Below are 27,355 nucleotides of genomic sequence, written 5' to 3' on the forward strand. Positions count from 1 at the left end.
ATGAATGATGTATTTATACATTCAAGAATATTATCCTCGGTATTTTTTTTAATAATAACGTTATAGTGAAAGAATATAATTGGATATTGTACGAAACTTTGGAATGAAAGGAAAGTTTTAGGTCGCGTGTGCGGGTCACTGCGTAGCTAACCATGTTCTCTGCCCTTGTGATTGTCTTTCGTTACTCTGTGGTTGTCTTTCGCTAATCTGTGATTGTCTATCGTTAATCTATAATTGTCTTTCGTTAATCTGTAATTGCCTTTCGTTAATCTACAATTGCCTTTCGTTAATCTGCAATTGTCTCTCGTTAATCTACAATTGTCTTTCGTTAATCTATGATTGTCTCTCGTTAATCTGCAATTGTCTTTCGTTAATCTATGATTGTCTTTCGTTGATCTGTGATTGTCTTTTGTTACCCCATGGCAGTGAGGTTGGAACTAATGTTCTTGTAGACATTTGTGAAAGTTAAGTCTGTAGCTGGGACAGTTACGTCCCTTGTGCTTATATATATATATATATATATATATATATATATATATATATATATATATATATATATATATATATATATTTTTTTTTTTTTTTTTCAAATTTTCCAAAAGAAGGAACAGAGGGGGCCAGTTGAGGATATTCCAGGAAAGGCCCAGTCCTCTGTTCTTAGCGCTACCTCGCTAACGCGGGAAATGGCGAATAGTTTAAAAGAAAGAAGAAAAGATATATATATATATGTGTATATATATATATATATATATATATATATATATATATATATATATATATATATATATATATATGTTATCCCTGGGGATAGGGGAGAAAGAATACTTCCCACGTATTCCCTGCGTGTCGTAGAAGGCGACTAAAAGGGGAGGGAGCGGGGGGCTGGAAATCCTCCCTTCTCATTATTTTTTTTTAATTTTCCGAAAGGAACAGAGAACGGGGCCAGGTGAGGATATTCCCTCAAAGGCCCATTCCTCTGTTCTTAATGCTACCTCGCTAACGCGGGAAATGGCAAATAGTTTAAAAAAAAAAAAAAAAAAAAAAAATATATATATATATATATATATATATATATATATATATATATATATATATATATATATATATATAAAGAGGAATTTAGCAGGGAAGTGATGAGGATTGTAGCACGTAAGTGGTGATTCTCCAGCACGTTCTTACTGAGTAGCTGAAATAATTTTCTTTTCTTTTGGGAAACTGATGTAAAATTAAGATAAACATAAGAAAAGTTATTTCAATGTATCTTTTTTGATTTTCATAAGAAAATCTATGTGAGGTTAGAGAAAATCACTTCATATTAGAGGCAAATTAGATAACCCTAGCTTGTACACACACACACACACACACACACACACACATTGTTAGAGATGGAGCAGTCAAGGAAGTTTATGGTTTCGTTAATGAAAGGTTTAGGAAAGTACAAAGCAAAAAGGTTATGTGCTTGTTAGCAGAGAAGGAGATTGTCAAGGTTCACGAATCAGTTTACTCTGAACTTCCTTCTTTCTCACACTCCTCCGCACTCAGAATCCAACTTCTTCAGTTTCTCTCTCGTATTTGCCACCAGTGCTGTGCTAACAGCAAACAACGACTCACTTCTCGAGCCTTGTAACCTCCCTACAGACTGCATACCTGCCCCTCTCTACACCACCTCTCTTCCTCCCTTACCATCCCATTCAAAAGCATATTAAACAACTTCGGTGACATCACACACCTTGTCACAGACCAATCTTGACCTGGAACCACTCACCCTCTTCTCTTCCTACTCGCACACACGCCTTACTCTTGATAAAAACTACTCATCGATTCTAATAGCTTTCTTCCCTCACAGTGTGTCTCTATCAACCTTATCATAAGCTTTCACCAGTTCCATAAATGCCAAATGCATATCCATTTTGTTTCTCTAAGTGTTCCTCACAGACATTCTTCAACACCTGATCCACATCCTCAACCACTCCTAATGCTTCGTGCATACCACCACCTTTTCATTCACCACTCTCTCATACAGCTTAACAGGTACATTCAACAAACTTATACCTCTGCATTTCAAACACTCACCTTTGGACCCCTTACCATTGTGCACTGACATTATATATACATTCCACCAATACTCAGGCACTTCACCATGATCCATACGTGTACTGAAAATCATAATCATATCATCAACAAAGTCTCTCTATCTTAAGAACGTCATCTGCAATGCCATCCATTCCAGCCGCTTTGCCACATTTCTTATCACGTAAGGCTTTCAACCACCTCATCTCTTCTCACTAAACACTTGCCGTAACTCACTTCGCACGCTTCTCCGACCCAAACGCCCTGCATCTGCTACATCATCATCGAACACATTCAGCAGTCTTTTAAATACTCACTCCATCTCCATTTCACTTCATCACTGCATGTGACTCCTTCCCCATTTGTCCCTTTCACCGATGTTCCCGTTTATTCTATAGATTTGTGACACTATTAACCTCCTTCCAAAACATTTTCTTACTCTCCCTGACGTTTGTTGGTTCACGCATACCCCAGCTCTCATTGGTTCTCTTTTTCAGAAAGCCAATGCACCTTCCTCATGAACAGCCGCTTTTTCTTAGACATCTCCCAATCACTCGCATTCCGTCCCTACAGGTAACGCCGATAACCATCTCTTTTTTTTCTCTCACTAGCAAGTTTATTACTTCGTCATGCCATCGTTCACGGTGTATTATGATGGCTGGCATTCCATTAGTTCATTTTTCCGCAACTTTTGTTCATGATATGATAAAAATGCATTGGTCAAAGCGGGCCGTAGATAACTACGCATCCCAATTTAAGCTGCTTCTTTCTATGCACTGTTGATGAATATAGAATAAGAGTCTTTCATTAAAAAGTAAAAAGTTTCGGGTAGTTTGTTATTTGTTGAAACCAAAGGCAATTTCAGAGCCATCAGAGAGTTTGTCAATGCAAATATCAATTGTTTCACTCGTCGATGTTTGTGCATACATTTGAAATGCCAGAATGAAGCCATCACCACCACACGGGGAGTGTCTAGTTTGACCTTGTGTCTCTTGACCTAGTTAGAGAAATTATGCACCATGTTAATTAGATGTAAATGAGGACAAAGGGGGAACTAGAATATATATATATATATATATATATATATATATATATATATATATATATATATATATATATATATATATATATATTCTTTCTTTCGTACTATTCGCCATTTCCCGCATTAGCGAGGTAGCGTTATCAACAGAGGACTGGGCCTTAGAGGGAATATCCTCACCTGGCCCCCTTCTCTGTTCCGTCTTTTGGAAAATTAAAAAAAAACGAGAGGGGAGGATTTCCAGCCCCCCGCTCCCTCCCCTTTTAGTCGCCTTCTACGACACGCAGGGAATACGTGGGAAGTATTCTTTCTCCCCTATCCCCAGGGAAAATATATATATATATATATATATATATATATATATATATATATATATATATATATATATATATATATATATATATTTCTCTTTTTTTTCAGTGCTCGTTATTTCCCGCGGGAATTAGGTAGCGTCCAAGGACAAATTACTGACTTTTAAAAACGGAAAATAAATCCTTTCTTAGCTTCTTCCTCTGTTCCTTGGTTTTTTAGAAGATAATACAGGAGTGGAGGATTTCCAAGTCCTCTACTCCCACCCTCCTTAGTCTCCTCCCACAACAGTATCGTCTCTCCCATGTCAGTATCCCACAGTAAGATATGTTCACATAGTTCAAAACATACACACAACAGGCGTGTAATGACGGTACAAATAGTTTTACATAAAGGAAGAAATTAATTCTCTGATTCACCTTGAACTGCAGGTGGGACCGAGAAATTCTCCTCCTTAATTCTGCGATTGAAGTTATGTTCGGGAGTCCAGAGCTTCCCCAGATTCTGTGGTTTGCCAGGTACCCATTAAGGAAACGTATCCCTACGTCCCCTGATCTTTCCTTTTTTTTTTTTCCCCTTTCCCTCCTTCGGTACACCGCTTCGCTCATTAACATTCTCTCTCTCTCTCTCTCTCTCTCTCTCTCTCTCTCTCTCTCTCTCTCTCTCTCTCTCTCTCTCTCTCTCGTGAATTCAGTCATTTCTGATCATAGGGTTAAACAGTCCTCTTTAAAAATGATGGAATTAACTCTATGCCTGTGATGAATATTATGGAATATCAGAATATTGGTTACCTAGATAATAATCATCCTCACACCACGAATTGTAGATCAGATCCAGTTTATCCAAGTGTTATGTATATATATATATATATATATATATATATATATATATATATATATGTATATATATATATATATATATATATATATATATATATATATATATATATATATATATATATATCTTTTCTTTTAAACTATCCGCCATTTCCCGCATTAGCGAGGTAGCGTTAAGAACAGAGGACTGGGCCTTTGTGGAATATCCTCACCTGGCCCCCCTCTGTTCCTTCTTTTGGAAAATTAAAAAAAAGAAAAAAAAAAGAGAGGGGAGGATTTCCAGCCTCCTGCTCCATCCCCTTTTAGTCGCCTTCTACGACACGCAGGGAATACGTGGGAAGTATTCTTCATCCCCTATCCCCAGGGATAATATATATATATATATATATATATATATATATATATATATATATATATATATATATATATATATATATATATAATTCTAGCCTAGTCCAAATATCCAATTTCCCGACAGGCCCCATTGGGAGGATGAACAGCTGGGTTGACTGAGGAACCTCAAGGGCTTCAGTACGAAAAGGCCCATGAATGTATCACGGAGCAGCTGTGGCTTGGGTAAATTAAATAGATAGATAGATACATAGATAGATAGATAGCACGAGATTCTTCCAACGCCACTGGTACTGACCATTAAATCACTTCCACTGGAGAGACCACCTATCAAAACCCCTTTCTTTTGTGTGTTTATGTGTGTGTGTGTGTGTGTGTGTGTGTCTGGATAGTGGAGGAGTGAGGCGGGCGGTGAGGTTAAAGATGGGAGTAACGTCGTTACAGCGTTGGGGACAATATAGTCATATGCATATTCAGATGCTTTCAATATCAGTTGAGTTTGATTGAGGCGTGTGGGTGACGTCAATGCGCGAGGGAGGCGGTCCGTCCACCTAATGATGCGTGTCGCGCCTAGCTAAGATGTCGGGACGTTAGCTGGGTCGGATGTCTTGAAGTCAGACTATCACTCAAAGGTGATTGGTCATTAAGTACTTATTTACGAGTACTGGCTTCAATAATCTCGATCTAACAAGTTGCTGAAGGGAAAGACTTTTCTCATTTCACTCAGAGTAATGGACACAAACTTTTGGGTAAAGGTTTAACATTGGATGAGACGAAGTCCTTTTTCTTCGGTATGATTCCTACCAAATGAAATGATTTATCATTTAATGGAGTTGAAGGCAGTACCATACATCAGTGGTGCTGCTTCAAGATATTTCGCCTCAATCCACGACTGATGTTACGTGCGCGTTCGTAGTTAACGTAAAAGATTTACAGGTTTTTCTCTTTTCAACATTTGAATGTCTTTTTACGATTGCTTCATCAGTTTCTGATCTTTTCCACTCTCACAGACAGCCCTCGAAAGGTTTGTTGCTCTCTGAATCCTTTTGTATTATTTTGTATTTCCGGATGTTTTTTTAGATGATAAGTTCAAAAGCTTTAGTGAAGTCTACTAAAGGTTAGAACAACAAGGGTCTCGCGTCTCTCTAGGTTGCGATAGAACGAGTCTATGATGCTGTCGAGGTATTGGATGGTAGATGATGAGGTCTTCGTGTTACCAGTTGATTGAAAGTCTGTTGAATGTCTTCTTCAGTCCATTTAGACACGATAGTTTCACAGAGCAAGCTGAGGATCGAGGTGATGGCAACAATGAATTGTGACTCAATTGAAAGTAGGCATTGGTTATGGAGGAGAAAGGTTTGTCTAGCGCAGAGAGGGAGAACATCTCGTACATTTTCTTAGGGTAAAGTCAGTGGGTTCATTGGAGCTCTTTACCTTTAGCCTGTGTTGCCTTCTGGTAATGTCATTACGTTGTCCTGACTCTGGCCGAGTTAAGAGCTGAAAGGTCAGCTGAGAGGCTGATAATGATAGGTTGGGAGAGTCTGTGGCAAATGGTGTCGAAGTGATCGGTAATAAGTTCAGGTACTTCTACACTGGAGGTTTGATTGAGTCTGGGGAATAAAGAGAAGCTTGCTGGTTTGAATGGGTAAACTCTTTCTTCGAGTCCCCATGCCATGAACTGATGTCGGACTGATGTTCCTGACGCTGGAGTTTAGTAGTGTAATGCCATCCTATTCTCTATGCGGCTTCCATTATTTCAGAAGGCCTTGTCAAGGTTAGTTGCTGTTCTTGTAGAAAGGCCGGTCTCAATGCTGTGTTGGCCTTGTCATGCGCGTTGTGACCCAGAGCCCGTCTGCTGGATGGGGGGGTCTTAAGGTGTTTCTCGACGAAGAGCAAGAATGGTACAGATATATGTATTTTCGATTGAGTTTCTAAAGTAATTCACGTTTAGGACTTCTGTCCAGGAGTGGTGTGTGTGTGTGTGTGTGTGTGTGTGTGTGTGTGTGTGTGTGTGTGTGTGTATGCGTGTGTGTGTGTGTATGTGTGTGTGTGGGTAATCACATATCTTTTTGGTTACGCAGTCAGTCATTGATATGGACGAGTGGTCATCGCTTTTGCATAATGATATCAGAGGCACAGATCTCGACACACCAGCGTATTAGCGAAACATGGATGAAGCGAGAATATCATAGATAAAAACGCGTCACATTTTTTTTTTGAAAATTTTCATGAACATATCATCAATGTATTCCATAACGAATACAATGCATCACCATCACTCACTGTCACTGGATTATGTTGAACCAGATATCTCTTCCTGTTTTTGATTAATTCTTCAAAAAATATATATTTTTTTCTAATCTTTCGTCACCAGCTTCCTTTCTCTCTCTCTTGAGCACCGTCTCACATGTATATGTTCAAGCATTTTTTAACCTTGTATAGGATTCTGTTTTGACCTTCGTTATCGCTCAGATTATAATTACAGACGAAATGCAAGCGTGTCTCAGTGTTTCGATGTGTCGTGAGTTATCGCGCGCGCGCGCGCGTGTGTGTGTGTGTGTGTGTGTGTTTTTCTTCCCTGATACATCAGTGTAAGTTTTGATACAGAAAACATCCATGTTATCCCTACGTGAACAGAAATATGGCTGTAGATAAAGACAGGCGGAATTGTAACCCGGTGAGGATGGTGCTCATTTGGGCCACTTGATCGAAAGCTCATGGTGCCACTGCGATGACCACACATAGTGCAAGCACGATGCCAAGCAAGAAAGAATCGCTGTTGCTTTCAGGAAGATAAGAGAGAAGCTGGGCTGTCTTATATGCTTGTTGCTCCGAAATTTGAGTTCGAAATCAATTCACTCCATCTGTCATGTACTTCTCGTTCAATCATAAGGATGGTTGGAAACGAGGCTAAGGTATATAAGACGATGATTATAGATATAGAATTTACTGGACTTTTATATAGAGAGATAAAAGATAAGATAGAGAATGACCTTACCCTGAACGGTTCGATACAGAGGTGTATGAGCGGTGGCAATGCCTCCTTGCTGCTGTTGATGGAGGGTAGTTTGCCCAGTCTTTGCCGTACCCAGTGAGGACAGAGGAGGGGCGATAATCGTAAAGAAATTGCTTGTGTATTGTCGGCTGTACATTACTGCCTCCACCTGCAGCGGATGCGAAGCAGCGGGCTCGGGAGGGGTAGAGAAAGGGGGGCTTAACTCACAGCTGCCAATATAGCCAGAATAAGATATTGTTTGTGCATTTGTCTCCTCTGATAAAGTGTATTGCGAGCGTGCTTTGCATTGGGAGGACCGGAAAAGACATACGTGGTCTGTCTATAACCCTGTCAAAAGACTTCTGTATCGAGATGGTCAAGACAAATGAAGATCGTGCCAATTATTTCCATAAACGATTCTGTTCTCTTTAAATGAGGTTAGATTTTTGAATGCGTATATTTATTGTCCATTGTTAATGCAGTATATTTTCTCTTAAAGTTTCCATTGCGTCTCAAAGTAGTTACGCACATCCTATACCAAAGAATTTATAGATTCAAAATGGCTTCATAAAAAAGTCTATAGAGAAATATATCACAATATCGAAGCAGGAAGTCAGACACCTCAACCCTTGACAGCTAAAGTATAGGATAGAAAAGATACAAAAAAAAAAATTATATGAATGACGCAAGCAATGATGTTTCTAATTGTGTCTTTGTTATCGACAAAGAGGTTCAAACGCCCCATGATTTTGTGACATGATGTGATTACAAAGGAATAATCCCACAGCTGATGAACATCAAGGGAGATATACCTCATTACCGATAATTAATAAACCCGAGTTATACTGCGGATGGCGCGCTGTTGTGAAATGCAATTTCCCTATACTGTTTTCCGCTATATGCCAAGTGTGTGCAAGTGTGTGTGTCTATATATATATATATATATATATATATATATATATATATATATATATATATATATATATATATTTTATTCCAAAAGAAGGGACAGAGAAGGGGGCCAGGTGAGGATATTCCCTCAAAGGCACAGTCCTCTGTTCTTAACGCTACCTCGCTAATGCAGGAAATGGCGAATAGTTTGAAAGAGAAAAAAAAAAAAAAAAAAAATATATATATATATATATATATATATATATATATATATATATATATATATATATATATGAGGAATTCAGTGAGTGTTGTGGAGCGGCACTAGGCCCTACAAGTGCTCGAACTCGTTCAAAAAAGTTGCTAATTGCGTCCCTCGACCTCATTAGGAAACTCAGAGCAGTGTGGTGCGGGCCCTGGCGAACACAAGTAACGAGAATACTTCCTTGTGCCCAGAATACAAGGAAGGGGAGCTGTAAGATTCTCCTCACACAAGACATCACTTTCAACCTTATAGGAGACGTACCTAAATGGGGTAACCAAACATAAACCAGACATATATCAATAGATTTATGTAACAGATTAGGTTTAGTTAGGTTAGGTGATCTTTGAGCACTAAGCTTGCTATTAAATGGATTATGTGGTTTGAGGGAAAGAAATGTGTGAAAAGGAAATAGAGGTTCATTTTTCTGTAGCAAAAGGAATCAATTATAATATTTCCTTGTCCTCTTTGAAGGAACTGGATGTCCAGCGAGAGTGTGCATGGTCTTGTGAACCACCTTGAACACCTGGAGAAGGTGTGCATTAGTTTTTGAATGGTGTTTATAAGATGAAGTTGACGGCCTTATGAACAACCCCGCCAGTCGACACGACTTTAGACCGAAATAGACAACTAAACTTAGCGTTACTACAATCCTTCGTGCTCCAAGCTGATTGCCTGTCGCATATGCCACTGTCTGGTCGACTGTCTTCCATACTTTCACTGGGGGTGTGTTTACCAGTGGCTGTTGCCTCTTGACGCTTTTGACTGGACGAATTACCATCAAGGATACGATCAAGTGGGGGTTTTTTTTCTCTCTCTCTTTTCTCTCTTTCTCCCTAAGTGTTAGATCGTCTTTTACGCTACGTATTGACGGATTATCTTCCATGTGGTGCTGACTGGTACACTGTCTGTCTGTCTGTCTGTCTTGTTCTCTGTCTCCCATTAAGAACTATTATCGGTTCTCGTACCAGTAAGAACTGTTATCAGTTCTCATCCCAGTAAGTCCTAGTGTCGGTTCTCATCCCAGCAAGAGCTGTTATCGGTTCTCATCCCAGCAAGAACTGTTATCGGTTCTCATTCCAGCAAGACCTGTTATCGCTGCTCATCCCAGCAAGACCTGTTATCGGTTCTCATCCCAGCAAGACCTGTTATCGCTGCTCATCCCAGCAAGACCTGTTTTCGCTGCGCATCCCAGCAAGACCTGTTATCGCTGCTCATTCCAGCAAGACCTGTTATCGCTGCGCATCCCAGCAAGACCAGTTATCGCTGCTCATCCCAGCAAGACCTGTTATCGCTGCTCATCCCAGCAAGACCTGTTATCGCTGCTCATCCCAGCAAGACCTGTTATCGCTGCTCATCCCAGCAAGACCTGCTATCGCTGTTCATCCCAGCAGTAATTGTTATCAGCTGCTGTATCGCCAGTTCCTGGTCCTCAGGTCCCCTTGGTCCTGCGTGCCACCTCCTGCGCCATGGTTCTCTCGTCTGGAAATCAAATGACTGTTATCAGACCCTGGTAGTGTGGATAGATGGCGCGTTGTCTCCTGGTGTTTGGAGCTGTTCTGTTGACACCGCAGACTTCCAGGGAGCCACACAACCCACACACCAGCTTCCAGGGAGCCACACAACCCACACATCAGCCAGACAGCCACAACACACACACACACACACACCAGCCAGTGAGCCATACCATCCACACACCGACTTCCAGGGAGCCACACAACCCACCCGTCAGCGTACACTACACCCAGCAGCTCTAAGGACTGGCGACTTACACTCCAACGTTCTGAAAAGTGACTCAATCACATCCGGTCCCAAGCAACAGCCACAGCAGGTCACTTGGCACCCGATTAAAAGGAAACTGTAGAAGTCAAATGATCAATATGTCAGTTGCCAGGATAGAGTAGAAGATAGGGTTACACCCAACATGTCTGTATGATTGTAGAGTTGAATCGCTTTTTTTATATTTGATAGCAGGAAACGAGTGATAGGATAGACAGGTTGAAATTGTGTCGTTACTCTGCTGAAGTTATTGATCAGGTTTATTTTATCTCAAGTCCAGAGATACTGATCTAATTGGCAATGTTTGTGACTTTGCGAACGATGCAAAGTGTAATGGAAGCATCATGGAAGTATCCAGAGTGACCGATACGTAAGTGTTAACCCAGTCCAAAAGGTGGCGGATGAAGTTCATCGTAGATGAACGTAAAGTAATGCATTTATGCAAGAAGCGAATACAACTCGGAGTGTATGGAAAAGCGCTCCTAGAGGACGAGAAGGGAAACTTTGTGTTGTGTTCAGGGGAAACATTTCTTTACCAAACGGTAATTGAGAGCTGGAATTAAAGAGTCGCCAGCTTATCACTTGGACGTCAATATGATATGACTCTTTCAAGAAGAGAGGAGTCGAGTGTTTCCAGTCAGTTGATTGTCATTAGTTAAGTAGAAATGAGTCAAGATCCTCATTTCCCTCATCTTCTCTTCCCTCGTCCAATGTGTATGTGTGTGCTAATGCACCGGCTGGGTTGGGATGTGCACCACAACGTGTGGCGAGCAGAGCGCCCCCGCGCGCTGGGGGGGATAAGCCCGGCTTCACTGGATCTCCCTGGCTGGCCTCTGGGAAGAATGAAACAGAAAGTGTATCCCTGGGCGAGTCTCAGGAATGGGAGGAAATTGATCTTGTCTCCTTGGTGGGAATGAGAATTTTTCTTTGTGAATACCCGGACGGAGATCTTGGGCGTCCCTCCCCCCTTCCCTCGCCACCTTCCCCCCTTCCCTTCCGTCCAATCCCAGGCCATTGTAACCCCCCCCCCCCCCCTCCCCCTTAGTCTCAAGCTCTCCAGCCCTGCGCCCTATCTCCCAGGGGGACGGGACAACAGCAGACACCAATACGAATTGGTGCTACTCTCCACACATTCTGCCTTTGAATTTACTTTTCCCCCCACAGAATTTTTAGCTCGTTTTCTTGTACTTTTGTAAGACGTTTCAGTATTGTTATACCATACCGAGAGATTTTCAGTATTTTCTCGTCTTTTATCTTGTACATCACGTTTAACTCCGTATCCCAAATTACATTTCGAATATATACGAAAGGAAAATGGAGGTTTGTGGGAAATGCAGATTATAATAGAATTTACCTTGTCCCTGTTGGTGGCCATAGATACAGCAGGACCTGCTCCAGCGGCCTTCGGCACAAGAATGCGGTCATGGACGCTGACATACCCTAGTGTGGTGATCATTTCCCCCGCGAAGGATGACCGAGAACAGCAGTTCATCCTCAAGTGTACCTGCTGTAGCTGAGAGACCGGAATGTTCCCTCAATCGAAATCTCAAGCATCTTTGTTCTACCAAATATACGGTACTCAGTGGCTATCGTGCGTGACTTTATTATGCTCCCAGCACCAGACGCAGCTCCCAGCACCAGACGCAATACATAAATCCCTGAGAACTAGATCGCATTTTAATATGACTTATTTGTCGTGATAACATACGCTTAGCAGTCTCAGATCTCAGATCTCAAGGAATAGACGACTTATCCTTTGCGGTACAATCTTCACATGGCTCTTGCCTCGGTTCCATCATTTGGAAGGTAATGATACAGAGAGGGAGGAATTCCAGCCCCTCCCTCCGCCTTCTATAACCCGCTGAAATAATTGGGTGCTACTCTTTTTCCACCATCTTTCGGAATGAGAAGTTCTTTGACAAGATTATATATCCAATGATACAGCTTCGTCAAAGGTGACTTTCCACTTATGGTGTAACATCTTACAGGTGGAGCCCGGTAGCATATTTGTCTCCACTCACACCTCCTTGGAGCAGAATTAGAAGAACATAAAGTCTCTCAAGCCATCTCTATATATATATCATCGATCCATTTACCATGAGGCAGTGACTAGAAACTTTCGCACTAAATAGATTACCATACAGTCATTCTGAACTCAGGCTAGTGTGTCATGTGAAGTTAAAACCCATTTCCATTAACCTTTCACCCTCGAATTCCAAACGTATTCCCTGCTCAAAGTTAATAACCATTTCAACCATTATGTGATATCAATAAAACACACATGGCCTGGGTTAAGTTAAAGCATCGACTGCAGTGGTCAGGCACATGCATGATGCCTTTCAACCAAGTATACACACACAGTGCTGAGGGTGGGAAGGGATCAAAACAGACAGGACTTCCATGTCTCCCGCGAGGTACGGATAACCTGGAACTAGAACTCTATGTTCGTGTGGAAAGATAACCTCGTTTTGAACAGTGTTCGATGAGAAGGAAGCGCTTCCCGAAAAAAAAAAAAATACAAGGAACTTAATACCTTATGACCATCAATGCCACCTTTTACATATGTTTACTATTATCTCTATGGATGATACCCCTTATTGAAGAAACTGGACTGTGAGCAATTCAAGAGGTACAGGTTAGTGTTTTGAAAACTTTATTCAAGTGAAACACATTGTGTACCTCAAAGATCAAAGTGAATACTTGCAAAGGGTTACTAAGAAAACGAAAATAGATTCACATACTAGAAGTGGAATATTTTTGTTTTTAGTCTCGACATATTTCTGCCAGGCATAGCGCAAACACAAATCACAGGCACAGAATAATGCAATAGTAGTATACGATATATATTACTTCAAAGTAATTCATGGCAGACACTAATGCACCTGTTTCCAAAGCTGCTTATGCCAAGGCTTGACTAATGTACTAAAGGTATCGTTATGTTGGGGAGCAAACCAGGGTCCATGTACAGGTACATAGGGGGACATGGAAAGAACGGAGGACAAGAGAAATGATGGCCCACAACTCAAGGGTATTGAGTCTGTAGTACAGACAGATCGTGAGTGAGATGCCAAAACCTATGGGATTTAAGCTGAAAAAAATATGTCAAGATAGACTGAGGAAAAAAAAAACCTGACAATCAAAAGACTGTAACACATATGTCGTGTCCAGAGTACTTCAAATTCTCGAAAATAGACTGCATTCAGTGGTTCAAAATTGGAACTTGAGTGACACAGTTAGAGCTGTAAATTCATGATTATTTGAATTGGATGAAATTTAGAGAAAAGAATAAAATTTCAGGGACACCTTGCATTACATAATTATGATCAGAAAAGCGGTAGGAAAGCACATACTACATATAATGTGGTGATGGCATGAAATTAGGTAAGACCGGGATCTAAATACGCGGAAGGAGAAAGAGAAAGAAAACGGGTTTTCCCTCCTTGGTTATAAAGTAGCCACGATTTAAAAGTTCCGGATTAGAGGAAGTAGCACTTAATGGAATTAGGATTCACTGACGGAACAATTATCGAGAGCGGATCTTAACATAAGATACCCAGGATTTTAAAATGGTTTGGTATTAAAAAAAGAAAGAAAGAAAGAAAGAAAGAAATCACCTCTCTCACCAATCACTGACCCTGATATTTTAATGATCTGAGATGGTAAAAAAAAAAGAGGGAGGGGGGGACCATGCTTTTTGTAAACGCGCCACGTTTTAATGATCCCAGGACCCAGTAGTTTTTATAATGGTCTCTATGATATCTCACGGCTCCAGAGAACAGAGAGATAATGGATACCTTAGGGTGATGTTGAAGACAAGGGATCAATAGAGAGAGAGAGAGAAGAGGAGGAGGAGAAGGACGAGGAGGAGGAGGTGAAGTGAAAGCAGAAGACGACCCACACTCCTTCCCCCTTCTCCCACTCTGTGATCTGCGGTACCAGAGGTGGGCGATAGCCTCCTGTCAGGGCTTTGTAAGATTGTCCTGCTTTTCTCCAAGAGCTGATGACTCGTCTCAAACCAGAGGCCTCGCAGGCTTCCTAACACTTCTGTCATAATAGAGCCTGCCTGCCGCCCATACTTACCAGAGGTTATACTCTCTCTCTCTCTCTCTCTCTCTCTCTCTCTCTCTCTCTCTCTCTCTCTCTCTCTCTCTCATTTATACTGTATAGCCTATTCTTTACCCCCACCTCATATATATATATATATATATATATATACTAAATTTACTGCAGGGAATTGTTCTTTTAAACATGGTCTCCCACCATACAATGGTGAGGGAGTTTGTTAATTTTCTTCCTTCTGGATTTCTGGATGAACAAGTCCATTTTTGAGTGAGAGGTTAATGAGCTCGAGGTATTTTTACGGACCCTTAATGGTATTTTACAGTGTGTAAAGTAGATGATTTACAGACAGGATCTTCCCTTTAATTAGACATGTATATTCATTCATCATGACTGAAAATATGAAAATAGTATAGGGTATATAAGTCATATATCTTTCTTTCAAACTATTCGCCATTTCCCGCGTTAGCGAGGTAGCGTTAAGAAAAGAGAACTGGGCCTTTGAGGGAATATCCTCACCTGGCCCCCTTCTCTGTTCCCTCTTTTGGAAAATTAAAAAAAATAATGAGAGGGGAGGATTTCCAGCCCCCCGCTCCCTCCCCTTTTAGTCGCCATGTACGACACGCAGGGAATACGTGGGAAGCATTCTTTCTCCCCTATCCCCAGGGATAATAAGTCATATATATATATATATATATATATATATATATATATATATATATATATATATATATATATATATATGTGTGTGTGTGTGTGTGTGTGTGTGCGTGTGTGGACGTGTATGTATATACATGTGTATGTAGGCGGGTTGGGCCATTCTTTCGCCCGTTTCCTTGCGCTACCTCGCTAATGCGGGTGACAGCGGCAAAGTATGATATATATATATATATATATATATATATATATATATATATATATATATATATATATATATATATATAATTGATCGGCGTTTCCTGTGTGCTCAAGAAACAGACGAAGAAAGGCCGCATTCGCCCACATCCATTCTCCACCTGTCATGTGTAATGCACCGAAACCACAGCTCCCTTTCCACAACCAGGCCCCACAGACCTTTTCATGGTTTATCCCGGCCTCTTCATATGCCCTGTTCAGTCCATTGTCAGCACGTCGACACCTATATACCACATCATTCTAATTCACTGTATTACGTATACACCTTTTACTCTCCTGTATGTTCAGGCCCCTATCATTCAAAATCTTATTCACGCCATCCTTCTATTTCCAGTTTGGTCTCCCCCTTCTTGTTCCCTCCACTTGTGACACATATATCTCTTTGTCAACCTCTCTTCGCTCATCTTTTCCATATGTACAAATCATTTTAGCACAGCGTCTTCAGCTCTCCCAACCACAACTTTTTTTATTATCACACCTCTCTATTACCCTTTTATTATTTACTCGATCAACTGCCTCTCATCACATATATTCCTCAAACATTTCATTTCCAACACATCTACCTACATCCTCATTTATAGCCCATGTCTTGTGTCCATATGTCATAACATCATCGGAGCTGATATGCCTTCAAATTTATCCATCTTCGCCCTCCTAGATAAAGATATCTAATTTCACACATTCTTCAATGCTCCTAGAACCTTTGCCCCCCTCACCCACCCTATAACTCACTGTCGTTTAATGGTTCCATTTGACGCCATGTCTAAAACACTTCACATCCTCCAATTTCTCTTTTTTCAAACTCATACCCCATCTGAATTGCCCATATCCATTGCTAAGACTAACAACCTTGCTTTTCTTCACATTTACCCTTCGAATCCCTCCTTATGCACACTCTTCCAAACTCAGTCACCAACATCTGTCATCTGTGGTTTTTCGCTCGAATCCGCCACCAGTTCTGTGTCATCAGCAAACAGCAATTAATTGACTTCTCAGAACCCCGCCTTCCTCACGTACACTGCATACTTGCCCCTCTCTCCAAAAGCAAGTCCCTTCCTAGTAGACGTGCAGTCATTCAAGTGCTGATAGATCAGTCGTGATTAACACTCATCCTCTCTCCCCATAACTCAGATTTTACGTCGTTAAAAAAAAAGTACATAAGGACAAGAAAAAAAAAAAAAAAACGTATATACAACAATATTTTCGAACACAGGATCTCCAATAACGATATAGGAAAAAAAATAGTATATTTCGGGTCCCAATAAACCCATAATACATAGCTCTCATATGGCTATCGTTTATTTCTTGAGGGGATACTTTATAACCCAGGGTGCACTACGGGGCGAAGCAGTCCAGATATACTCTCCCCTAAGTGTTATATATAGAGCGTCACATACGAAGACCTTTGTTCCTGAGCACTTAAAGGCGGCCAATTCGGAGAAGAGGCCAAGAATATACGGGCGAGACGTTCCTGTCCACCTTTCCAGCGTGGAACTCTTATTCCCTCCAGCCACGTCTCACAGGATCACTTTCCACTGCTCATCGGTGTGGACAGTCCCGTCACACAGAGAGAGCGCTGCTCAGAGTACATACTCATCGCTGACACAATTTCATACCGAACGCTCCCAGCACATACCGTCCCGCTGGACCCTTAATTCCGGATTATAGAGACGATCATTTCTTTCTTGACTGTAGCGCAAAGTTGTCATTTCCCAGCATGGCTACGGGAATGAACTGGGTTTAGGTCGTATCGTTTTTGGTTGTTGAAGATCAAGTGGTTTTTTTCCTCTTGTGGCTTTGCTATATCACTAAGTGCATTTTGGCAGTTGCCATTTTACCAGTTGCTTTCGAAGTAAACTCCAAATTATTTGTTTATCACATGATACGAACAAAAACATGTCCCCAGTCAATGTTTTTTTTCTTGTGTGTGTGTGTGTGTGTGTGTGTGTGTGTGTGTGTGTGTGTGTGTGTGTGTGTGTGTTTGTTCGGGATGCTTGTATATGTATACTGTGTGGATTTTTATGTCTGTGTATATACGTTTGTCTGTTCTCTGCGTCTGGTCTGTTCGTGTTTAAAATTGTGTTCGCGTGTGTTGATACATCTGTGTATGTGTTCTTTGTATATGTATATCTGTGTCCTTGCCAGTGTGTATGTGCTTAATTCATTTCTCTATGTGCGTTTCTGAACTTGTGTGTGTGTTTAGCCACTTTCTCCACGGAAAGTTAGTTGTCTTAACAGGTGTCGCTTGTATATTGCATGGTAGACCCTTCCATTTCACATCCAGTTCAGCCATGCATCGTGGAACGCTTCCATCTCACCTCCTCAAACTCAACTGCGAGATAGTGAATGAAAGTCTTCTTCCTCTCAGTTATTTTCGTCATACATATCTCTATTCCACTGTCATGTTGTCATATCGTTCCATCAAATTTGCCTCACGAGGTGGTTCACATTTTCATTCCTTGTAGATTACGTTATATGTGTGTGTCTTTCTCCTAAATGTCTCACATCCTCTCATCGTCCGGGGTTGGTAAGATGTTCAAAATTTCGAACCATCTCCCTCGTTTCACACTCTGGCCATAGACAGATAGATAGATAGATAGATAGAAAGACACTATGATAAAGATTGAAGACAGGAATAGCATTGTTGCCAACGAAAGTTGGTTAAGAGAGTCAGAGAGAGAGAGGGGGGAAGAAGAAGAAAAAAAAAGAATTAGCTTCCCCAGGAAATGCGAGAGACAGCAGGGCACGTGATGGCTGCCGCTGATCAGGGCTATTACCCGGGTAACTCGGACAATAACCCGAAAGCCGGGGAAATGTGATCGGAGAATTCGGGAGAGATGACAGGACGGAGGAAGAGGAACAGGAGGATTGATAGGTCAATTAAAGGAGGAAATAGAGTTGCTCCGGAATAAACTAGAGGAGCGAGGGGAAACAAATTAGCTTTGCTTTAAAAAGTATATGTATATATATATATATATATATATATATATATATATATATATATATATATATATATATATATATATATACATATATAAGGCTAGAAAGGCGAGCCCTCTCCAGAATCACGAATGCCGAAATTGACAGGGCCGAATTAAGTGTATGGAAGGGGAAGAAGGTGAATCCCACACGAGGAGACATGAACACTAGGGGGTGGAAAGCACACAGAGGTAAATATGCCCACGATACTGTGGCAGAACCTATCAGTTTGACATTATGATTAAAGAGGGTCATTGAAACGCCATAAGACAAATGATGATTACAAGTGACTGGAAACGAATAGGATTTAAGTAGACGTGTATAAAGCTGCTGGAAAAGTTGACTGATGACTTAGTATAAAGGCGACACATAGCGAAATGAAGGAGATGACACGGTAAAAATGTTCACCCAAATATTAGACCGATGAAGACGTATGTGATTGGAACAGCTAAATCACTCACGATAGTAAGTCTGTTGGACAAACATGATGAAAATGGGAGGAAGAAATCTTTAAAAAAAAAAAAAAAAACGAGAGATGATTAAAGACATTCCTGAAGGCACAAACGTGAAGGAGATGGTCGTACAACTAGAACAATCAAGAGGGAACATGGAATGCTGTAGGTAAGGAGTGGAACAGCCAATGAGGCTAACATTCCATTCAGAAGGAAAGAATGATGTGGGAGGGCCTAAGAGAGGTCTGCAAGCTAACAAGACACTAGGAAGTAAAGTAAGATGTTCTTGAAGAAAAGAGAAGGACAGAGTCAGAGATTAGATCGACAGAATTTGAAATTACAGCGAAAACAAAGAAAGAATCGTAATGAAGGTGGAGACATTGGAGGGAAAATTACCCAGGTATTACAGAACCAGCAGACAACAGCAGGTCAGGGTTAGAAATAATTTACACAAATGTCGATGGATTTGGCGGGAAACTCTCTGGAATTTGAAATGAAACCTGTGTCTATTCGTCTTCCTCAATTGTTCCTAGATATGTCAAGACCCAAGCCAAAGCCACCGGCTTCTGATGATGTGATTTGATAATCAAATAGACTGATATTACCACTGTGGGGTTGAAATTCAACATGATTATAGTAAGAGGTTTCGTAAATTCTCTCGTAACATGATTTCTTCGTTGTTGAGTTAACTGGGCTGTTCAGGTACAGGGTACCGTAGCTCAGGTCCTTTTAAAGTTGATGACACGCTGTCCAGTCCAACGACAACCATTTCTCCCATCGTCTTCTGCAATTTTGACTTGCTTCGTCCACTCATCACGTCATATGCACCTGGGCTGACAGGACTCAGAATCCTCACGTACCGAACTCGGCATAAAGAAAAGAAAAGAAAGTGGGGAGAAAAGTTTTCACGCCAGTACACACATGATGGTGTCTGGTGAATGTACCTGAGTGCGTCAAGGGGAAAGTTTCTTGCGTCTGTGAGATGGACTCGCACAACTTATCCAGGCAAGTACAGGCATCGCCCTGAGCCAGCCTGACACTGACGGACCTCGCCTTGACTGTGCCACACACAGGCTTGGGGAGTTCCTGAAGTCTGACAGTGCTATACGGACTCTGGGTAATTACCCAGCTGGGAGAGGGGGTGATGGGTATGAGAATTCACACTGTAACCCAAATATAAACTTACTTACTCTAGTTATATGAAACTTTAATTACTCCCTTTTTTTTTTGTTTCTCCATTTACTTATGAATAAATGACCACGCCTCTCTTCTTTCTTCAGCTCTGGTCTCTTTGTAGCCATTTGATACAAAAATTCCCACTGCTTTCGTATTAGCTGCACTCCCCCCTGGAATTACATGTGAATTATATTTCGACACAGTCTTATGGATTTTATTGAATATACCTGAAACAGTTCACTTTGACTGATGTCACAACGTTCAGTAAACATTACCTGTTGTCCTTATTTGATAGGGTCAAGATAATGTATGACGATGTATTAATCACACGAAAGTGCAATGTGGACTTATCGTGTTTCGCTTTTCCTCTTGGTCATCAGCAAATACCTCATCACACTGCAATATATATATATATATATATATATATATATATATATATATATATATATATATATATATATATATATATATACTTAGGCTTGCCTTCCAAAGTATACTAGGAGCGATCAGGGGCCAGACAGCCTCTCGCAGAAAGCCATCTTTCTGAACTGAAAAATTGGTCTCATTAAGATTGTGTGACTGGCGCGGATCAAGACCTGTGTTCTAGGCTGGGGGGGAAAATGCCCCCGAAAAAAAAAAGAAGCGACCAACAGAGCTGCCATATTATACGATATTTTTACCCCCGACGAAGGAATGATTTTCTTTAGAGTTTCAGATGATATAAGAAGAATGTTTTCTTCTGAGGCCTCGATGAAATATGAAATTTCAGTTCAAGGGAAGGGTCTCGGAGGATATAAACAAGAGGTTCCGTAATGATGTGTGTATGTATATATATTCTATACAAGATGTGAGCCATTGACGATTGCTGTGGCTTCCCTCCGATGTCGCCCTGTGCTGAACGTAGTGAGCTTATCCTTATGGGGAACTACGCACAGCACGGCCGCAAGAGCTTCGTCCCTAGCCTCACGTGGAGCTAGTGATGACGTGGTCCTTCTTACTGCTCTACCCTTTGAAGTAGCTTTAGCACCTGCTGTTAACAGAATGGTGTAGCTACTGTGCTCTACGGTCGGGTAACGTAAAGCTCCACTTGATAACGTACAGTTTGTTCTTAGTCTCCTAATGGGGATAATAACGTTACGGGTCTGTGCTTTTGCCATGCCTCAAAGAGGACGTTATGGGAACGTAGTGGCTGTACGTTTTCATGCTGGACTGGAATACAATGGAAGGACTCCGGGTTGTTCATCTGGAGTTGGTACTCACTTAGGTTTACAGGGAATTATTCTCGTGCTCTGTGATTGCCTGTGATGGACTGTACTACTCACTCAGATGGGTATTTTGCTTGAAGGCGAGCAAGTATGAATATGTGTATGTGTACGTATAGGGTACCTATTGAATCTGGTATTTCAACCTCCATAGTGTCGGTTACACACACACACACACACACACACACACACACACATACACACACACACACACACACACACACACACACACACACAAACACACACACGCACACAAACACTATTGTTTGAATTCCCATGTCTTCTTTTGCATTACCCCTTAGGTAGGTCATTCCCTGTATAATACGATCTCTCCCTCGCCACGACCACCACCTCCACCACACCACCACCACCACCACTTTCCCCTCGCAATTTAGGAAAACTATAATACGTGTTTTACAGCATTTCCACAAGCCCGGCATCAATTTTAATTTGTTCCTGCGATCTATCTCCCCTCCTGCGTTACTTACTTCCCCAAGGAGACTAGGGAAGGAGGAGGTGAGCCAGTAGAATCGATGTTTGCACCGGTATTGCGACGCTCTTGGGGGAAGAGGAGGCAGGAAAAACACGATCCTGATCACTCGTAAATTCATATCTGAGGAAATACATTCATGGATTTATTTGTTTAGCTGGAGTGTGTGTGTGTGTGTGTGTGTGTGTGTGTGTGTGTGTGTGTGTGTGTGGGCCCATAGCGATGAAAATGTAATGAAGAGCATATATTATCACTAATGTGTAGCTTGTGAATGCCTACATTCATGCCTTCCCGAAGCAGAATGTGAGGAGATGTGAACGTACACATCAGACACTTACTGTTCTGGATTCACCAATGTCTCAGTATCGTAAGATATGCAGGAAAAAAATGAGTTAAGTAATGAATAGTCGTACCGGCTTGATCATTCCTTATTTCAGGCGTTGGGACCCATCCGTATGAACGGTAAGGCGTGTGTGTGTGTCATAGAATACTTCTGGAAGTCGGAATATATATATCGGAGGTTGTAAGGACGCTGAGACTAAAAAGAAAGAGCATTGAGGAGGGGATCGAAGCAAGGAAGTAAGGAGAAACGATGAAAAGAGGGGAAATCAAAGAGCTTTGGAAAGGGAGTTGGAAAACTCGAACCCATATATCTAAGAGACGACCAGTAACGAGACGCTATCTATTCACTTTGATGTGTCCTCTTGCATGACATTGACATGCCGGTGTCATGCACAGTGTCGCAAGCCCAGCAGGTCGTCTCGCGGGCACAAAAGGAATACAAAGGCCAACGGGAACACACCATTGGATCCTTTTGAGACAGACTTGTCTTTTGATACGAGAAAAGAGATCCAAAACATAAGAGCTGGCTGTGGAGAGAGTAGCAAAGCAAACATATAACAAAAGGAGGGGTTGCCTGTGAGCTCTTTGAACTACAAAGACGAAAATGAGGTCATACGTGGATTTGAAAAGATAAAAAAAAAGGATATTCCATCAAATATGTTCGTAAACGTATTTACACTCTTGTCCGCGACTACTCCCGCTGGCATGTCATTCTCTCTCATAACAACCATTGTAAAGGAAGAGTAATGTGTCTTCTTTGAAGTAAAACCCTTTCCGACGAGTTTCTAAGCATACTATCCAAACGAGTTTGTATCCATATGCATACCTAGACTTCATAGGTATATCATCTTTTCACGACTGTCGTGTTGAGCAACATTTGATTAAAGCAGCGCGGAAAGCTACCTCAAATATATGTTAATCGGTGATCTTTTTGTACCAAACCTTCCTCCGTCCACGGCATTACGGAACCAGATCCTCGTCTGTAGCTGGAATTACGTGCCACATATTGGCGCCATGTGCTAGTGGGTTCCCCAGCCAATGTTATGGAAGCATTGGTCAGCCACTTTACGTACAGCCCACTGGCGGAGCCACTGGAGAGAGATATATCCTCACGTTATATAGCTGGTATGTTAATTAATTCGTGTGTATGACAGATTTTGCTGCTAATTGGCCACGAAGACTTGCTATCTATTTACCACTAGTGTCTACGCGAAGGTTCCCCAGATTAATCCTACTATGATTTTCGTACAGAGGTCTATCATAATTGCACTGAAACAGATTGGATATTATTAATCATTATAGGATTACGATTAATTGATATATTAACATCGTCAACTAACTCTATTTCCAGCGCCATTTGTTGAATAAAGTGTGCCCTGGATTTGCACACTGGGCTAGGCAACCTCTGTTTTCACTTTCTCTATCTTCGACTCAGAGATGGAAGTTATTTCATGACTTTCCACCAACGCAACCACAAGAAACTGAGGCAACAGGTAGCTCAACCGCCATTGTGTGTTATTGATGTCGACCTGAAGAAAGTAGAGACACTGAAGATACTACGAACGAACGACGAGATAGTAACCTTTAGTTATCGCCTCAGCCTGGAAGTGAAGTCGTAAGACCTCATCACCCAATGAGCCATAAGGACTCAGGAGGGAAGGCTAGTGAGGTGCCGTACACAATAACATCATGAACCAAAATTGCTGACGTAGGTTTTCGTCTCTCGCCCCGTCTGTCTCTCTCTCTCTCTCTCTCTCTCTCTCTCTCTCTCTCTCTCTCTCTCTCTCTCTCTCTCTCTCTCTCTCTCTCAGGACCAGGAGATATGGGAGCTGTTCAGAGAGTGGCCGGTGGAAAAGGAGGGGCTCAGAGTGGACCTGCCTCCACCCACCCAGAGGCATCTCCCTGAACGTTAGATAAATATTGCCCAAGAGGAAAGTCTTGTACGCCTCCACCTGGATGCAATATGTTGACCAAAATGCATCATCTCCATTATTCTTGTTCTTTTTGCTTCTCACGTGAAAATATGTCTTTCAGTGTCACCATGCGAGGATATTCTTGCGTGTGGATCTGTGTGTGTGTAGCTGGGCGCATGTGTGCGTGTATGTACGTATGCGTGTGTGTAGAATGAATTGATAAGTAACTGGGTATAAAATTCAGGCAGCCATTCGGCTGAAAAAAATATACAGTCGAGGTACTGTAGATATTGCAGAACTGGGAAGCCATAATAGTAAGTACTTTATTGATCTTGAAAGAGCTTAAGATCAAAGTGGGCTGGATGATATTACCACGCTGTGGACAAGCACGTGAGGTACATACATGTATACATTTTGTGTGTGTGGAGAGAGAGAGAGAGAGAGAGAGAGAGAGAGAGAGAGAGAGAGAGAGAGAGAGTCTTTATGGACATTCCTCTGTATGTATAAATGTATATGTGTATGAATGCCTTTTGTATGTTGGGCATATTTTACCATTTGTGAGTGTGATTGTGTTCATTTGAATATGTATGTACGCTCGTTTTTGTGGTGATATATGAGAGCAGTGAAATGGCCATCGTCAGCAGTCTGTCCAATTAAATACAGAAGATGAAAATATAGAGTTTGCTAGAATTTTGGATTCGTAGGGAAAATTGCACAACCTATTCTTAGTGTATTTAGAATTTGTAGAGAGAAGCTACATACATAGCTGAGAGAGAGAGAGAGAGAGAGAGAGAGAGAGAGAGAGAGAGAGAGAGAGAGAGAGAGAGAGGTTAGAGAGAGGGAGGGAGAGGTTAGAGAGATTCAGTATTTTTGATTGACGTGTTCCTTCCAATCTTCGTTTACCGTCTAGAAGGACACCAAGACCCTTGGTGTATCGAATGACAACGGAGGTTTCTGGGGCCCAGCGAGACGGTAGGGACTGGAATACGATTGTGAGGAAGTTTGACGTGAACAAACATCGATCGTAGCTTTTGGTGGAGTGGATGGTGATAGTTTTGAAGGAGGACCAACAACCCCTAGGAGGACATTCGGGGTGTCTTGGAGAGTCCATGTCTAGTCAGGAGAGCAGGTGTCACCTATGATAACCAGTGGTTGGTTCGTCGACGTAGTGAGGAGTTGTGTTCATGTCGGTACCATTTTGATAAGGACGAGGAAACACAAGGGTTGACTGGGTCGATAGCTTCGTTCAAGTCAGCGATAGTTACGTTGAGCCACGGAAGTCTTAACGTGTCTCTCTTAAGTTGCTATGAATGAAGTCCTGGAATCTACCAAAGGTACAGATCTTCCTATTACCAAACTACTGGAAAATCCTGTGGAATTTACGGGGTCGTTTTGTAACTCCGATTAGTCGCGAAACGCTCATTAGGTAGGCTGAGGATCCGGGTTGAGGATGGTAGTGTGTCGTTCGCACTGTAATTAAAATCGGAGGGAAAGAGAGTGTTTTAGTTCAGACCACTCAACCCTAGTGTGTTTGTGTATGTGTGTGTGTGTGTGTGTGTGTGTGTCTGTGTACGAGATCATCTGATCCGGCTTAAGAGTTGAAAATGTCAACTGGTTTATGTCCTGTTTATGTTATACATAAATCCATGTATGTTTCGTTACCATATAAGATTTTATTTTGTAAGTTTCCAGATGAAGTTCCATTGCATTCTTTTATTCTTTTATGCAGTTGATAGTATCGTGAGAAATGTACCAGACTGTGATGTATTGTCTTACGCTACAGCAGTAGTCTGACTGAAGTGCATTTGGAAATATTACAGTGATGAAGTTGGTACAGTTGTTCATTCATCGCGATCATCAAAGACTTTCCCTGGGTTTCAGTCGGTCGTGGGATGAACTGACGAAAATCCACAGTGGTTTCAAGATCTACCCCCCTCATGACTCCTGGCTTCAACTGTCCTTGAAGAATGTGTGTGGAGTAGGAGTAGGAGGAGGAGGAGGAGGAGCAAGAGCAGCAGTGCCGGGCCAGCTGTGTGTGTGTGTGTGTGCAAACCTCTCGCTGAGGCAAGGCCCCCACACACACTCGGAATTCTCACATGAAAAGGAAGGCTGATACCCCACACCTTGTGGTTAAATCTCGCCAATTATAGGGAGTGTTTGGTGGGTAAATAGACCTTAGCTTACAGTCACTCCGCCGCCACTCATGGCAGTCGAAGACTTTACACCCCGTGGTCGTGTTTAATCATTCCTTTCCGTGTCTTTTTGTAATGCAGGTCCCTCACCGTGTTGTGTGGGGGTGAGGTTTGGTGACTTTCACTTGAAAAATAAGATTTTTTTTTCCCCTTAGAAAACTCCACGGGAAAAACTCTGACATTTTTTGTGTGGGTTTAGCTCCACAAGCGTCTTACGTAACTGGAACGTCTTCGCAACCAGATGGAAAAACGAGGCCATCTTGCGTGTTGCTAAGGAAGGCACGATGGAGTCTTCCAAAAGTTTGTAAACCACATTACTCGTGGAAATTGAATCGAGGCAGCGTTGATATTTTCTGCTTTTTTTTTTTTTTTTATCCCTCCCTCTCCTTTTCCGTGGATCAGTGTGATGATGTGAGGTATTGTATGGTGGATCGGGCATCCGGGAAAAAAAAAAAAGAAAAATGTTTCCTTTTTAGAAGTTTGTTGTGTGTGGCGTTGAAGGAAAGGTTTAATATTAGATCTTTGGGAGGGCAAGGTGCAGCTGATGATTCTCTCTCTCTCTCTCTCTCTCTCTCTCTCTCTCTCTCTCTCTCTCTCTCTCTCTCTCTCTCTCTCTCTCTCTCTCTCTCTCTCTTTCTCTCTCTCTCTCTCTCTCTCTCTCTCTCTCTCTCTCTCTCTCTCTCTCTCTCTCTCTCTCTCTCTCTCTCTCTCTCTCTCTCTCTCTCTCTCTCTCTCTCTCTCTCCATCTATCTATCTATCTATCTATCTATATGTCTAATCTGTCTATTTATCTATATGTCTAGCTATCTATCTATCTATCTATCTATCTGTCTCTGTCTGTTTGTCTGTGTCTATCTCTCTCTCTCTCTAAGTGGATGAGGTTCAGGACAGATCATCTCTCTACGTTTATGTTCATCGTAGTGGTGTAGAAAACGATGTTCGAGTGGAGCAGTGCTCATGTTGCGAGGACCAGACATTTTCCACTGTTTCGTGAAAGCCATCTCTGAATGACCTGTAGAAAAAGGGGTAGAGGACGTCTCCAG

General features: G+C 41.7%; 1 protein-coding gene across 3 annotated transcripts in view; it reads left to right on the forward strand.

Moving 5' to 3' along the window:
- The window catches only part of LOC139754137 (A disintegrin and metalloproteinase with thrombospondin motifs 5-like), a 461,304-nt gene that overhangs the window by 290,291 nt on the left and 143,658 nt on the right, over nt 1–27,355 (forward strand). The window lies entirely within an intron of this gene.

Source organism: Panulirus ornatus, chromosome 16 (assembly GCF_036320965.1).
Source record: "Panulirus ornatus isolate Po-2019 chromosome 16, ASM3632096v1, whole genome shotgun sequence".
NCBI classification, from domain to species: Eukaryota; Metazoa; Arthropoda; class Malacostraca; order Decapoda; family Palinuridae; genus Panulirus; species Panulirus ornatus.